The following is a 16,752-nucleotide window of genomic DNA, read 5'->3' on the forward strand; positions in this document are numbered from 1 at the left end:
TGGTTCCAAACAGCTGCAGTGTCGCTGTCCCGTGCCCGAATGAGGGGTCACTTTCAAAATAGCTTTAGACTACTGGTGAGGGGCACACACTCGTTTCGTGCACCCCCCTCTGGCACCAACACACAGAACCGCACACACCCAATTCAGAAATTTTCCTGGATATTTTTCAGCAGGTGATTTTTCAAGAGGTGATATTTAATCGACATATAAGTATAATAAAACCTGCTTGCAATTGACGCTAAGATTAATTCCAATTAATAAAATATTAAATTGTTATCATCTGGGGGTGGTTCACTAAGACAGAAATAATGTACAGTTACAGGGAACCCTTCATCAAATTACGATTTTTCAAGACAGGTGGACATACACGTTTAACAACATTTAAAATGTTTATTCAGTCACAAAATAATATTTATTTCACAGTTGTGTAAATATCACTATTCTTCCACAGTATGTACACATAGTACATATAAAAAATACCAGCTGTAATGTCCATTTATTTAGACTTGGGCTTGCGCTTGATAATTGTGTTGATCCAGTTCACGTAGTTAACGACTTTGGTGTAGACGCCAGGCTTCCCAGTCTTTCCACAGCCATCGCCCCAGCTGATAACTCCATACAGGAAGCTGACATCATCCTTCACACAAGCCAGGGGGCCTCCTGAGTCACCCTGGGGGAACACACATACGCAGAGCGGCACACATGCAGACACACACACACACATACACGCACGCACACACACAAACAACAAACAATGAGTCATCCCCTTGAAACTTTATATTACACACACCAATATAAACCAATTCCATTCCTACCTAAATGCAATATTTGTCATTACAACACATAAACAAGGTGGGAAGTTAACCATAACTTTACATTAAAGAGAAAGCAACTGAAGGCCATGCAATTCTTACAGCAGCCTCCATATGCATGTTCTGTGAACCAAAAGCGCCACTAGCATTTTGGGGGCCGTAAGCTAGATTTGGTTTGGGCCCCCCCACCCCCACCTTGAGGGCAAAACATTTTAGTGGCCCCCATTTTGGCGGCGGAGAGAGCAATTTCAGCATTAAAGTTAATGTCCTGCAATTCTACAAATGTTTCCATAGAGCATAGGGAAAAATGCTATTGTTCAGGGGTCCTATGAGCAGCACGTTGTCTGCGTATAGGCAGAGCCGCTTGTTCTGTAAACTTTGCCCAGTGGTTCCTCCATATTATACAGTATTTTTTTATTTATTTTTTATTTAACTAGGCAAGTCAGTTAAGAACAAATTCTTATTTACATTTACATTTAAGTCATTTAGCAGACGCTCTTATCCAGAGCGACTTACAAATTGGAAAGTTCATACATATTCATCCTGGTCCCCCCGTGGGAAATGAACCCACAACCCTGGCGTTGCAAGCGCCATGCTCTACCAACTGAGCCACACGGGACCATTTACAATGACGGACTACCCCGGCCAAACCCGGGACGACGCTGTGCGCAGCCCTATGGGACTCCCAATCACGGCCGGATGTGATTCAGCAAGTATCACACAATACACATCATTATCACATGGCTGGCTGTACCATCTACAAGAAAACATTATCTATATCATTCTATTTCAATTTGGGTCCAGAGAGCCCTAGATCTATGCACTATTACCTGGCAGGCATCCGCACATCGGTTGGTCCCGGCACAGACCATGTTGGAGGTCACATGGTTGCCGTAGACTTCAGGCAGGATACACCTCTCAAACGGGACGATCCTCACCCCGGCCTCCTGCAGGTTGGTGTATTTATTTGCCTCTTTGGAAAAATAAGACAAACAAATCAGTAATGAAAGGGATCGAGTCATATACTATAAGCATTTGGTCATATGGAAACAGTGTCATCCATGAGACATTCATGTAAAGACATGAATAGGAAGGACGGGCCTATATGGGAGCGCACATGATTGGATATGATGCATATATGCCTATTTGAGATGTTACAGTGTAGTTTTGAAGGTGATATGAAAACATTCAAAACCATAATGACATATCTGACCACTACACTAGAGTGAAAGACACACAATGAAGCAGAAGCAATTAAGTTTTTGACACAACACTTACTCTCATGCATGTGGCCCCAGCCAGTAATCTGACAGCAGTATTGGTCCGGGAAGGTCATGTCTTTATTGGGCAGGCAGATTGGCCGTATAAACTGGGTCTTTTTTACACAGCGGCCATCTTGTTTTTTCAGTTTCACAAGAACTGTTGGAATAGAAACATTCTCATCATAACACAGGAAAATGTGACAAAGAGTCAATAGCAGGTGTTATTTACTGAACCTGTATTTAACCTTTAAGTAGGTAAATTGAGAACCGCTGTAAATTTCCAATGATTACACCCTTGATCGGTTGAAACATCCATATAAGTTACAGCACGCTGTATGATGTACTGTCATCGTTATTCAAATGTTGAATCATGAAATCACAGAACGATTGCTGCACTATTGAATAATGTCTGTTTTGCTTTCAGAAAAGAGAAGAAAAAGAGAGAAGTGTAAGTCCCCTCGGGAATGGATGCAGATGCCCGGAGACTGTCACACTCAAATGTGTGTGTGTTCACATTGGAGCCAGCTGTTCCAAGATGCACAGCTGTGAGTGCAGACAGAGTGTGTGCTGCAGACAGGCAGACTGGCATGTGTGAGTGTTTTTGTTAGTCTGTGTGTGGGCGAGTGTGGTAGTTTTAGGATGACGTGTGTGAGTCAGTGGACGAGCGTGTGCTATAATGTCAACTTTGTGTGAGTGTTTGAGTGTGTGTGTTTGCTAATAGTCAGTGTGAGTGAATAGGAACGTGAAATAATATATTTACCAATGTCATGGAGAGTTGGATTGAAAACAGAGAAACTCTCTGGAAAGATGTACTTTTCCACTCCAAAGGTTTTGGTGTCAGGAGTCGTAACGTTGAACTTATGCTGACCCAGAATCACACGAATCTTTGACACAAGGGGACTGAGGACAGACACATCATTCTCTGTCATTAGTAGCACATTGTACGATAATTATGTCACATGAATTAAACTGAATGCAATGACACTTATTTTGTATGATATTACTACCCCGGGGCTTTATGTATCAAGTACCTCAGAGTAAGAGTACTGATCTAGGGCCAGGTTCCCCCCGTCCATGTCATTTCTGTCATTGTAATCTAAAAGGTGAAACTGATCCTAAGCACTCCTACAGAGATGCTTGATACATACAGTGCCTGAACTGAAAATGTTCAAACCTAAAGACCCGAGACCATAGTAACCACGAAAACCCTCCCCCATTGGCCTACAAATGGCATTTGAAAACCAAATATTTTTAAGCTTTTCCTCAAACTGAATATTTGCGTCGAAATATAGTGTGTTCATAAAACGGGAAATGTTGAGTGTAAATCATCTCTGTACTGACCACTAGTGTCTGTGATGTGCTGATGCCTAAATGTGAGGTTAAAGGTTGCATGTGAAAATAAGCACACAAAATACCCTACTCTCCACTGCCTTACGTACCTGTGCAACACGCTAACTCCTAAGATATTAATCATTCTTTATTTAACAAGGCCTATATGTGGGGCCTCCTGAATGACGCAGCGGATGGCTCTCGACCTTCGCCTCTCCCGACTCGGTACGGGAGACGCGAAGTTGCAGCGATGGGACAAGACTGTAACTGCCAATTCGAAATCATGAAAAAGGTGTAAAAAGTACCCCAAAAATAATAAACCATTTAAAATATTTTGTTTATTACAAGGCCTATATATGTGCATGGTCCCTCGAGGAACGTAGGACTAACTCATAGTTCCATACCACACAAACAGGTGACAAAATAATAAACGCAAATGCCAATGTAGTGTCCAACTGTCTACTCTATATGCTCTATTTCTACAGTCAAATAGGCTCAATGTTGCATAACACAAACAGGTGAAAAAAATTATGAACACAAATGCTTCAAAGAGTGCTGTACAGGTGTAGGATATTCATTTGAGTCAGTATGTGAATTATTATGTGGATTACAGTTAATGGACATTTTTGTAGGGATTGATACACTACATGACCAAAAGTATGTGGACACCTGCTCATTCCAAGATCATGGGCATTAATATGGAGTTTGTCCCCCAGTTGCTGCTAAAACAGCCTCCACTCTTCTGGGAAGGCTTTCCACTAGATGTTGGAACATTGCTGTGGGGACTTCCATTTAGTCACAATAGCATTAGTGAGGTCTGGCACTGTTGTTGAGTGACTAGGCATGGCTCGCAGTCTGCGTTCCAATTCATCCCAAAGGTGATCGATGGGGCTGAGATCAAGGCTCTGTGCAGGCCAGTCAAGTTCCACACCGATTACAAAAAAACATTTCTGTATGGATCTCGCTTTGTGCACAGGGGCACTGTCATGCTGAAACAGGAAAGGGCCTTCCCCAAACTGTATCCACAAAGTTGAAGTCATAGAATTGTATAGAATGTAATTGTATGCTGTAGTGTTAAGATTTCCCTTCACTGGAACTAAGGGGCCCGAACCATGAAAAACCTCCCCAAACTATTATTCCTCCTCCGCCAAAATTTACAGTTGGCACTATGCATTTGAGCAGGTAGCGTTCTCCTGTTATTTGCCAAACCCAGATTCATCCGTCGGACTGCCAGATGGTGAAGCGTGATTCATCATTCCAGAGAATGCGTTTCCACTGCTCCAGAGTCTAATGGCGGCAAGCTTTACACCACTCCAGCCGACGCTTGGCATTGCACATTGGTGATCTTAAGCTTGTGTGCGGCTATGTTGCTTCCAGAGGCAATTTGGAACTCGGTAGTGTTGCAGCTCTAACAGGGCAGAAATTAGACAAACTGACCTGTTGGAAAGGTGGCATCCTATGACGACGCCACGTTGAAAGTCCCAGAGCTCTTCAGAAAGTCCATTCTACTGCCAATGTTTGTCTATGGAGATTGCATGGCTGTCTGCTCAATTGTATACACCTGTCAGCAACGGGTGTGGCGGAAATAGCAGAATAGACTCATTTGAAGGGGTGTCCACATACTATTGTATATATAGTGCACATTTTTCGAAAGTGGAAATTACAAACTTCAGAAGCCTTTTCAAACCTCAAATAAACTACAAGTTTTAAATGACCTGCATTGCAGAAAAGTTATCCTGCAACAGAGTGATAAAATTAAGATCCTACATCTGTAGTGTCTATATGCCGTATTTCTACGGTACCTGCGGAAGAAGCAGTGGGCAGCAGAGACCACCCAGCAGGACGAGACCAGGGTACCCGCACAGAAGATGTCATCTCCTATGTAGAGGGCTGCCATCCAGGGATGGGTACCGGGCAGGGCAGAGTTGCCACCCAGGATACGACCCCTGGCCACCGATATCTTCTTATTGTTCCTCTTTCCGCACACAGGCTTCTTGTCTGGCTTGGTGTGGTTGGTTTGGTTGGTGTCAGGAAGGACATTAGGTGGCGGTGGCAGCTGTGGCAATGGTACCACTCTCCGCAAAGAAGCTGTGTAAATGAATATGGAAGCAGTTTACAAGTGCTAATCTAATCAGTTCAAATCAGGTCACGTTTACTGAAGAGCATTGACTTCATTGTCAACATGTGATAGGGTAATACTAGTCATAAACTGGTACTCCTAAACTACTACTGCTGGTAGTCTTCTACTACTACTAGTGCTACTACTACTACTACTACTACTACTACTAGTGCTACTACTACTACTACTACTACTAGTGCTACTACTGCTACTACTACTGCTACTACTACTACTACTACTACTAGTAGTGCTACTACTGCTACTACTACTACTACTACTACTACTGCTACTACTACTACTACTAGTGCTACTACTACTAGTAGTAGTGCTACTACTGCTACTACTACTACTACTTACTACTAGGCTTACTACTACTACCTACCAGCATGCTCCCACAATTGGAGTAACTGGGCTAAACCCAGTTAATTGCTACATCCAAGGCTGCTAAGTATGCCTCTTCTTATCATTTTGGACTTTACCAATGGCTAATTTTCCCCTGAAAAGACAATCAACAAATAGAGCTGCTTTATTGAAAGTACTAAAAATAATCCCAATAACGCATTGTCAGACGTTCCGAATTGCATACAATTTGCCACCCAACAATTAACATTAACAAAAGTGGTGAAATAGCGGTTGGCCAAAGAATGTGCTTTCTGTGCATACTCATGGCATCATGACATTGATGTAACAGAGCCAAGTTGTCCCAGTCACTACAGAAGCATTTGGCAACACTTGACATGTTGATTCTGAGTGACTCATACTTCCTCTCATCTAACCTATTCTCTTCAAACAGTAGGCTACATGTGTCAAGATACTATTCTGACTTTCTATTGAAACAGTACCTATGTAAAGTTAACATTCTCTTCTGGCACAGGAAAGGTAAGTGCAGTACAATTCCAAGAAGCTTATTTTTAATCACTAACGCAGACATTTTTAATTAAGTTTGCAAAGTGCTTTGAATGTTACGGAGGCGTAGTGTCATGGGGTTGTCATAGTTCTGTGAAAGCGGAGAAAAACATTTTTAGAGGGAATATAAAGAGAGAGGATGTTCTATTCCACTTAAATGAGAAGCAGCTGCTGGTGGGATTCAAAATGCTGTCAAACTCTTCACAGCTCATAATAATACAGTAAAGGTTTTAAGGGAGAAGAAATTGAAGACTGCCAAATGCATATTTCACCGTTGATTTAAGACAAAGCCCCTCACGGATCAGAGAGACTCGCCGACCTCTATAATTTGAAGCAGGTTCATTGGAGACATTTAACTCAACACTATTTTTTTAAAGTAAGCTTTATCCACAAAGGTATAATCAATCAATCCTTTAAATGAAGTCCTATAACAAGGTTATTCATTGTGATATGACAAGACCAGAGTTCTTTTTTCAAGATTTGGACACGCGGCTCACACCTGAAAATATTTGATAAAGTGGCTTGCGGCTCTTTTCACGCTGGGAAGAACTAAGCCTCCAGTGTAGCAACTAAAAAACCTGCTGCTTTTGCGATGCCCCATTATAGCACTTACAGGGCCGTAGCTACATATGAGGACACCATTTTTTTTCAAGGAACTCAGTCGGGGTCTCAATTTACTGTTGAGAATTAGAACAGTAGAATAAAAAAAGGCGCAATTTCGAAACTCGGTAGAGCATCAGCAGTTTTCCTCTTGTTATGTCACTCACTGACAGTCACTCAATTAGCCCATGTCCGTAAAACATTTGTAGATTGGTAAATTAGTCCAGCCAGCTATCTAAACTTGTAGTAATCATGGCCGAATTACCGGCCGAGCACACGTGCACATGCCCAGGGGCCCTGACCTCCAGGGGGCCTGCATTGATTTTGTTAGTTACTCTCCTTCAAATATCAAAATGTGTAGAATTGCAGAAATGTTGCTATAACATTGCAATAAAAAAAAGTTCTGTAAAGCAAACTTAGTTGTTAAACCTTTGCTAATAATTATTTTTTTCTGCTAACAGATCCATCTGTTATCCATCAGATCCATCTGTATCTATTCAATTATCATTTTTAATCTCAGTGCTGAGTTAATGTGAGTTCATGTGTAGCGGCTAACTGTATAGCTAATAGGCTATGTGTTTGTAGATCGACTGAGATTAATGAAGCTACAGCAGCCAATGTGATAATGGCTGGGGTCATTTTTTTTGTTTTTGCTGTTGTCCAAATAACATGGACGTCACTAAAATTCAGACCCTGGCTACACCCCTGAGCTCTTATGCTACTCACATAAACTTATGACACATGGCGGAATGTCATAGTTCTCCCAGGAGATGACTCCATCACTGAGAGTGTAGCACCACGGCATCTTGTCCCTATCTGGGTTTCTGGACACAATGGACATGTTACACTGCTGTTATGACACTTAACGGTATCCTGGCCTGGACTCCCAAACAGCAAGCAGAAGCACAGTGCCAAGAAATTCCCAATAAAGAAGAAACCTCAAGAGGAATCAGAGTCAGAGGGGAGGCCCATCCTTTTCTGTCTGTACCGGGTAGAATGACCATATCAGCATCAAGGCCAGACAGACAGGGGAAGGTGAATGACCATATCACCAAGGCAAGACAAAGGGGAAGGTGAATGACCATATTACCATCAAGGTCAGACAGACTGAGGGAGGTGGATGATAGTGGTGAGATAGTGCTGGCATGACAGGCATGAAGCATAGACTTCAGCTTCTGTTTTGGGTTGCCAGATTGGTTGTCAATAAAGATGTAGAAAGAAAGAAAGAAAGAAAGACAACCTAATGCTGGACACACACCTGCAGTAGGAGGTATTCCCCAAGCCCCTGAGGGGGGCGCTCTCCACGGCAGAAAGCGGGCACCAGAGACGGTGGTGCCCACCACGCCACAGTAGTCTGTGCCCTTGTTGTCATAGCACTCCACCACCGGAGCTGAACAACAAGAGGTGTGGGGGATGAGACAGTATACCATGTATATCACAGCTTCCTGTGTTTAAGTGTTATGAGAGTGTGTGTGTGTCTATCTGTTTACCTTATTTATATTGGACTATCTAAATGTTTGTAGTCACAGAGCAGAATAAACATCATAAAATGTCTTCTCTATCCCAGTGTATGACCTCTGGCTAAGACCAGTAATGCTAAACTAAAGCTATGCTAAGCTAGGCTAACCTAGCAATGTAAATCGAACAGTGACTGTGTCAGCATGTAGCGGTTGGACTCACCAATGCTACAGTAGGGTCCACTGTAGCCAGGCCTGCAGGCACACACCTCCTCCCTGGTGGCTGTGATGAGTCGGCACGTACCATCGTTCTCACAGGGGTTCTCACTGCAGACTGAGGACAGTTTCACACTTCATCAGGTATAATACATTATGACAAACCACAGCACTGGGATCAGTTCCAACCACCCTTATCCTGCCTCCCGCCACTGCATGATAAACACAGGAGCTGGTCTTGCATCAGCGCTTTAAGCGTGTTAACTTTGATCAAAACACACATGAAGCATTAGACTACCTACGTTCGAGCACTTATGGTTCAGGGTTGCAAAAGTAGAATGGGAGAAATGCATTCACAAACACAGACACCGGTGTACAGTAGTTGTCTGATTTGACATGTTGTTCTTGGAGTGGCCATGTGGGGGCAGTATGAGTGGGAATAGCCTACATAACAGGCTGGGGAGGTGGGGTGCAGGAAATGGTAGTGTTAAATGAAATTCGTTTGCAGAACCTTATAAAAATCCTAATACCATGACAAAACAAAACAGGTTTGGTCCAAGTGGCTCTCCAAAGTGTCTTTTCAACACCCATCAAACGTCCACCGTAGAGACGAAAGCACCTTTATCTTTTGGCTGAGAGGTTTCTCTCACGTGTTCTGAGGGGCCTCCAACCATTAAGACATTGAGAATACAGTGAGATGCCTGGCAACACAGCCGAGGCTAGAGATCTGATCATCCAAAAGGTGTGGGAGATTGAGGAATGTCGGGATGGGAAGATTTTCAACTGGAGAAGCCCTCATACTCCAAAGGTTTTAGGGGGCCCTCAACTCAGGGGCCCATTCAGGGACCCATTTCCAAGCCAAGAGACAGCACCTCATCAACTCTAAGGTTCCACTCTCATTTTCAACAACAACAAAAAAGCATAGAGTGGCTGAAGCTAAAGTAACAAAGGATCTGAGTAAGAATGTCTTTTACCAGTATAGCGGACTCTCTCACAGGAAATCTCCCCGTCCACACATGTGCACCGTTCCACGTTACGAAGGTAGATCCTTCCCCATGATTTTCCAATGTCGTAATATCTCAGGTGTATGGTTTCATAGCACTTCCCTGACAAAGGGGAGAATAGAGAAATCAAAGGTAGTTGGGTGAAACGTGAGAAGAGGAGGTAGTGAACAGGTCAATGAGGAGTTAGGGGGGCATGTTTGTGGTAAGTGTTTGGTATTGTGAAGAGCAAGATAAGGGTTAATGCACTAAAGGTACTTCTCAAAAGGGAAGACAGTTTTTCTACCACCCCCACACTTTGTCATACCGCAATGAGAAATAAAACCCCATTGACAATTGACTCTAACCTAAAATGTATAATTGGTTTAGTTTAATTGAAACTGCTTTGAAACACAAGTCCATATAGAAAGTATGATACTGAAAGTTACTCACTCTGATCACAGTGCCTCCCAGTGAAGCTCTCTGGACAGGAGCACTCGAAGGAGCGTCTGCGGGGTACCAGAGTGCAGATGCCGCCATTTTGACATGGATTCACCTGACAAGGGTCTGTGAATCTGCGTGATGAGTGGACGAACACTAAAACACAACAACTGAGAACATTAGTGAAAACATTAGAAAGAAACAGCATGCTACCTCAGTAACATAAGAATAAAGTATTTACCAACTTTGGTGTGTTTAATTTGAACACTGTTTGAAAAGTAGAAGTAGTAGATGAATGCAATGGAGGAAAATGAGGAAACCACGTTTCCATCTGCAGTTTTTATGCCAGTAAAGTCAAATCGTATTTATTTTAAATGGCGGTGTCAATTTATAAATGGCAACAGATAATTTGTTCGTTCGACATGGTGGGATCTTTTTGTGTCTGTAAAATTAATTATGCGGGAAATGGCGGTGCAAATGCCTTTACGTGCAAATATTGATATAATAACCATCATATCAAAGTAAATTTGGAGTCACGCGATGATATGGTGTGGTCCTCCCATTTTGACTGTGGAAACCATGCAGTTTATTAAACTACAGTTGAAATAAATTATGATGAACTTCACAGGGTGGTGAAAGTGCACAGTGATGAGTATTTATTTTGTATAATGTTTTTATATATTGAATATTAAAACATACAATCTACTTGCGGTGAAGCTGCTCAACATCTACACCACATTCAGTAATCTAAGCGGCCCACCGCAGCAACCAAGGTCAACACCCTTCTCGATCACACGTCAACAGATCTCCCACAAGGTCAAAAAGCGGGGACTCGAACCAGCGACCTATTATCCACCGGCCCTAGCTCCCAACCGCCAGGCCACCAGCCCTTTAAAATCCCCCCCACAGTTCCCCGAGAGCCTTCCCTCAACCATCCGTGGGGTCATATTCTGATGACATGATGATCGATTCTTGACTGCTGTTTTGACAAATAAAAAATATTCTTATCAATAATAATCTCATCATGTAGACTAGACCGTATCTGTGAGCTGTTGGCTAGAGCGTAGGTGTCAAAACCAGAGTAGACACATTTGCTATTTAACTATCGGTAGAGATGAAAATGCGATGGAAACACATTGAACTTTATATTTTTATTCGGTATATGAAAACTTAAGTGAAAAAGTACATTTTGTGTGCACTACGTCATCCCTCACTGATTTTTATCCACAACAAGTCCGTTTGGTGTAAACAAACCACTGGTGGGAACACAGATTCTAGAATATTATACATGGAAATCTGTCGACAATTGGATGGAAACCTGGCTAGTGATTAAAAAATATTATGTTCATGCATGCCACTACTGCAAATAGCAGGAAATGTATCTTGAAGATTGTAAAAATACACAGAGACAACATAGACTTTGTAGACCATGAAGTCTTGTCCACAGATTCCACAAGAATGACCTCTCACCAATGGGCTGAGTGTTCCCAGGTGCACAGTGTCCCCAGAGAAAGTCCCGATCGAAGTTGTGCGTCAGAGAACACCTATGATGCGGAAATAAAAACATTCCTGTAGCGCACATGCAACAGTTTCAACCTGGCCATTGAGATCAAGGAGTCAGAAAGCAAATCAACAGCACATTGAACACAATCAGTCACCTGACTAAGAACCATAAGGACATTCCTCAGAAACCTGCATATCTCCAGGGAGTACAAGAAGTGGGTTTGAAACTGACACCATATTTATTAACTGTCTTTCATAATAGTTGAGGAGCACTGCACTTTAATCCTTTTGGGACCAAAGCTATATTACCAAAATGGGTTAGAAGTTTTATTGATTCCCCCACCCATCAATCCACACCCGCTAACTGCAGTAACTACACCCAACACACCAAACCAAAAGACTTAGGTTTCAAAATCCCTTGAGAAACTAATGGAGAAACATTGAGATGAAAGTGACTCTCAAGCTGGGATCCCAGTGGCTGAGTTCATAAGCGAACACACACACACACACAAACATACACAAATACATACACACACCTACACAACCACGCATACATACACACACACACACCCTCACACACCCTCGAAAACCCTCAGAGTGTAAGATGAGCCAGCACTGGGCACTTGTTGTTACTTGAGGACTGAGTGGGAGAGAGCAAGATTCATGTTGAATTACATCCTAGTTGTTCATACTTGCAGACGCTCACCAGCCCTGTCATAGCCTGAGTGGATTTACTCTGCGGCTGCAGCCACACAGATGACTTTATCATAGCACTCCCTGTCCAACAGCTCTGTGGTTATGAGACACAGATCTGTGGTCTAGTTGTTTTCACAAAAGAAGAGTTTAATCAAAACAAGAAGGCAGTGAGGCATCTTGCTGTGTCACAATTTGTGAAAAGTAAATAGTTAGTTCTGAGACATGAGACAGTCATTACTATAAACCATTAACTCAATTCTAGGTTATAAAACCTGTGCAACCGTGTCATAAATGTGTTATAACATGACATTAGCATTTATGACAGTTTCTGGCAAATAAATTAGCAGTGCTGACTAGCGTTGGCATATGAAGCCATTTAGGATAGCCCAATTAGGTCGTGGAGGTTTGCATACAGTCACCTCATTACTTTTTAGGGCAATTCCACATGGATTAACGAGGACTATAATTAAGTTTAAGTCTTTATATTTACTGTAGTAATTAAGGGTCTTGAGACAGTCACAGTGCAAATGCATGTCTCAATGAATGTCTGTTAGTGGTTAGAATGTCTGTCAGTGGTTACATTTTCAAATCATGTTGTATTCGTCACATGCTTCGTAAACAACAGGTGTGGACTAACAGTGAAATGCTTACTTATGGGCCCTTCCCAACAATGCAGAGAGAAAAAACATAGAGAAATAATATAAAAGTAATAACACGTAATAATACAAATTATAATAGATACACATTGAGAAACGATAACTTGGCTATATACAAGGGTCACCAGTACTGAGTCGATGTGCGGGGGTACGAGGTAATTGAGATAGATATGTACATCTAACTAGGAATGAAATGACTAAGCAACAGGATAGATAATAAACAGTAACAGCCACATATGTGATGAGTCAAAGAAGTTAGTGCAAAAAGGGTCAATGCAGATAGTCCGGGTAGCTATTTGGTTAACTATTTAACTAACTATATAGCAGTCTTATGACTTGGAGGTAGAAGCTGTTCAGGGTCCTGTTGGTTCCAGACTTGGTGCATAGGTATCGTTTGCAGTGCGGTAGCAGAGAGAACAGTCTACGACTTGGGTGGCTGGAGTCTTTGACAATTTTTAGGGCCTTCCTCTGAAACCGCCTGGTACAGAGGTCCTGGATGGCAGGGAGCTCGGCCCCAGTGATATACTGGGCCGTACGCACTACCCGCTGTAGCGCCTTGCGGGTCGGATGCCATACCAAGCGGTGATGCAGCCAGTCAAGATGCTCTCAATGGTGCAGCTGTAGAACCTTTTGAGGATCTGCGGGCACATGGCAAATCTTTTCAGCCTCCTGAGGGGGAAGAGGCGTTGTCGTGGTCTCTTCATGAATGTGCTGGTGTGTTTAGACCATGACAGATGCTTAGTGATGTGGACTCGGCATGGCTTTCACATGGCTCTCGTGTGCGTGTGTGCGTGGGTGTCTCACCTCACCAATCTATGACTGGGAAACCCCTTTGTGTGTACAAGAGTGAGGTACACTACATGACCAAAACTATGTGGACACCTGCTCATCGAACATCTCATTCTAAAATCATGGGCATTAATATGGAGTTGGTCCCCCCTTCACTGCTATAATAGCATCCACTCTTCTGGGAAGACGTTGGAACATTGCTGTGGGGACTTGCTTCCATTCAGCCACAAGCGCATTAGTGATGTCGGGCACTGATGTTGGGCGATTAGGCCTGGCTCGCAGTTTGCGGTCCAATTCATCCCAAAGGTGTTTGATGGGGTTGAGGTCAGGACTCTGTGCAGGCCAGTCAAGTTCTTCTACACCAATCTCGACATAACATTTCTGTATGGAACTTGCTTTGTGCACAGCGGCATTGTCATGCTGAGACAGGAAAGGGCCTTCCCCAAACTGTTCCCACAAAGTTGGAAGCACAGAATCGTCTAGAATGTTTTTGTATGCTGTAGCATTAACATTTCCCTTCACTGAAACTAAGGGTCCCCAAACCATCAAAAACAGCCCCAGACCATTATTTCTCCTCCACCAAACTTTACAGTTGGCACTATACATTCGGCAAGTAGCGTTCTCCTGGCATCTGCCAAACCCAGATTCGGCCGTTGGACTTCCAGATGGTGAAGCGTGATTCATCACTCCAGAGAATGCATTTCCACTGCTCCAGAGTCCAATGGCGGCAAGCTTTACACTACTTGGCATTGCACATGGTGATATTAGGCTTGTGTGCAGCTGCTAGGCCATTGAAACCCATTTCATGACGCTCCCGACGAAACAGTTCTTGAGCTGAAGTTGCTTCCAGAGGCAGTTTGGAACTCCGTAGTGAGTGTTGCAACCAAGGACAGATGATTTTTCAGCATTCGGTGGTCCCATTCTGTGAGCTTGTGTGGCCTACCGTTGTTGCTCCTAGACGTTTTCACTTCACAATAACAGCCTTTACAATTGACCGGGGCAGGTCTAGCAGGGCAGAAATTTGACGAACTGACTTGTTGGAAAGGTGGCATCCTATGATGGTGCCACGTTGAAAGTCACTGAGCTCTTCAGTAAGGCCATTCTACTGCCAATGTTTGTCTATGGAGATTGCATGGCGTTGTGCTCAATTTTATACACCTGAAATAGCCAAAATCCACACATTTGAAGGGGTGTCCACATACTTTTGTATATATAGTGTATCTCTTTGAGTAATGGAAATGTGTGGCAATGTTATGCTGAATGTGCGTGTGGTTGAAGTGGTTGTTTGTGTCTCTAAAACATTGGATACTAGAGTGACCAAGAGACACTTGAAATGGATGACACTGGACTCACCAAGAGCTGGAGAAGCTGATGGTGATACAGTGGTGGTGAATGCTTCCTCCATGAAGGAATGGGAATTTACATTCTTTCCCCTCTACTGTAAGGACTGGATCCACAGAAACGGGAGTAGAGACATACGGTTATCAGTGAACATATTGTGAACATATTGTATTTTACACATATTCTAGTCATAAATTCCTTATTCTCCGCAAGAAATTTAAAAAAATCTGTATTTCATTAAGTTTACTGCACAAGATCAGTTCAACATCAATATTGAAAGTAAAAACAATACCAACTCTAAAACACTTTGCGTCAGATTAGAGGCCACTTTGAATATGCTATGAGAAAGCAGGTGTTCTCCCATGGCTTGGGATCACAGCATATGATAGACAATTAATCTTCTGAGTTTGACAGCGGCTCCTGCCAGGACCCAATCAAGTTATATTACTAGGGAAGCCCAGTAGAAGGGATGCATAGATCTCAGCACTATATCATTCCCCTAGACAGCCTAATCGTTGTTCTGTTATGAAAATAGATTGTGTACCCTTGCCAACACAAGATGAATAATTCTGGATTCCAACTCCATCGATTAAAGAGGTCATTATCATTGAGTTCTTGACTGGTAAATTGGTTGATGGGCTGTATTGTACAGTTGTGTAATCCTATTATACAAACAACATATTTCAACATTTTATAAACAACATTGAAACAGGATAGTGACGACTACGCACAAAACTGTAATCAATTAAACAGGTAATGTATCTTGTTAATGTTAATAGTAATGATTACCTTTATGACTATCTCTGTTCACATTTCTTGCACTAAACGTTTCATATCTTGGGAGTACCATTCGCTGGAACCAAAGTGAAAACAATATTAAAGTAATGCACGGTTAGTTTACTTCTTTGGCAAATGATGCACGCCAAAATATGCCTATCCAAACAAACCGTTCACTTGTTGCGCTCTAGAAGAACTGCTTGAATTGTAAGAAATAGCTCCACTTACCGTCCGTGCACTGATGACATACGGTAGGAAAAGTAACACAAAGTACAGCATCATAATATTTTGGGTTATGTAGTCTCTGTTATCGTGCGCAAAATTATTTGAAGTTAATTTCTTCAATCAGGTCCGTCAGATAAATGTCACGTTTTATCTGTCAATTCGAGAGAACTCAGCCTGCTTTTGGTCATGGAGAACGTGGGATATGCTGCAAGAGCGAGCCTGTTCCCTGCAAACTCTATTGAGTAGATCAAATGCGTCATTAGACCTACTTTTTGATTATGGCCATCACTCTACGCAAAACATCGAATTGCAACTAATTTCCCTTACGAGACGCCCACGATTAAACATGCAAGATCTTGAAAGTGCTGATCTTTGATGTAATGGAAAGTAACTTTTTGGAGGAGGTGGCGGGTGATGGTTTCGGATCCCTTCTCTCATAGCTTGGTAACCATACGGAAACATTCCAAGTGCTGCGTGCTGTGGCAAGAACACAACCTGTCCCATAACCAAGCCTCTAATTTTCAAAGATTGCAGTAATTGAAATGCCTGCTGGTAAACTACACTCGGAGATATACTATTCTTACTGACAAGACACGACTTCCTGACAAGACAATGTGAATATCTTAAAGACCAATGATAATGG

General features: G+C 42.6%; 1 pseudogene; it reads right to left on the reverse strand.

Moving 5' to 3' along the window:
• Positions 1 to 496: 496 nt before the first annotated feature.
• On the reverse strand, positions 497 to 16,166 carry LOC120030365 (annotated as a pseudogene).
• Positions 16,167 to 16,752: the final 586 nt, after the last annotated feature.

This window comes from Salvelinus namaycush, chromosome 36 (genome assembly GCF_016432855.1).
Source record: "Salvelinus namaycush isolate Seneca chromosome 36, SaNama_1.0, whole genome shotgun sequence".
Lineage (NCBI taxonomy): Eukaryota > Metazoa > Chordata > Actinopteri > Salmoniformes > Salmonidae > Salvelinus > Salvelinus namaycush.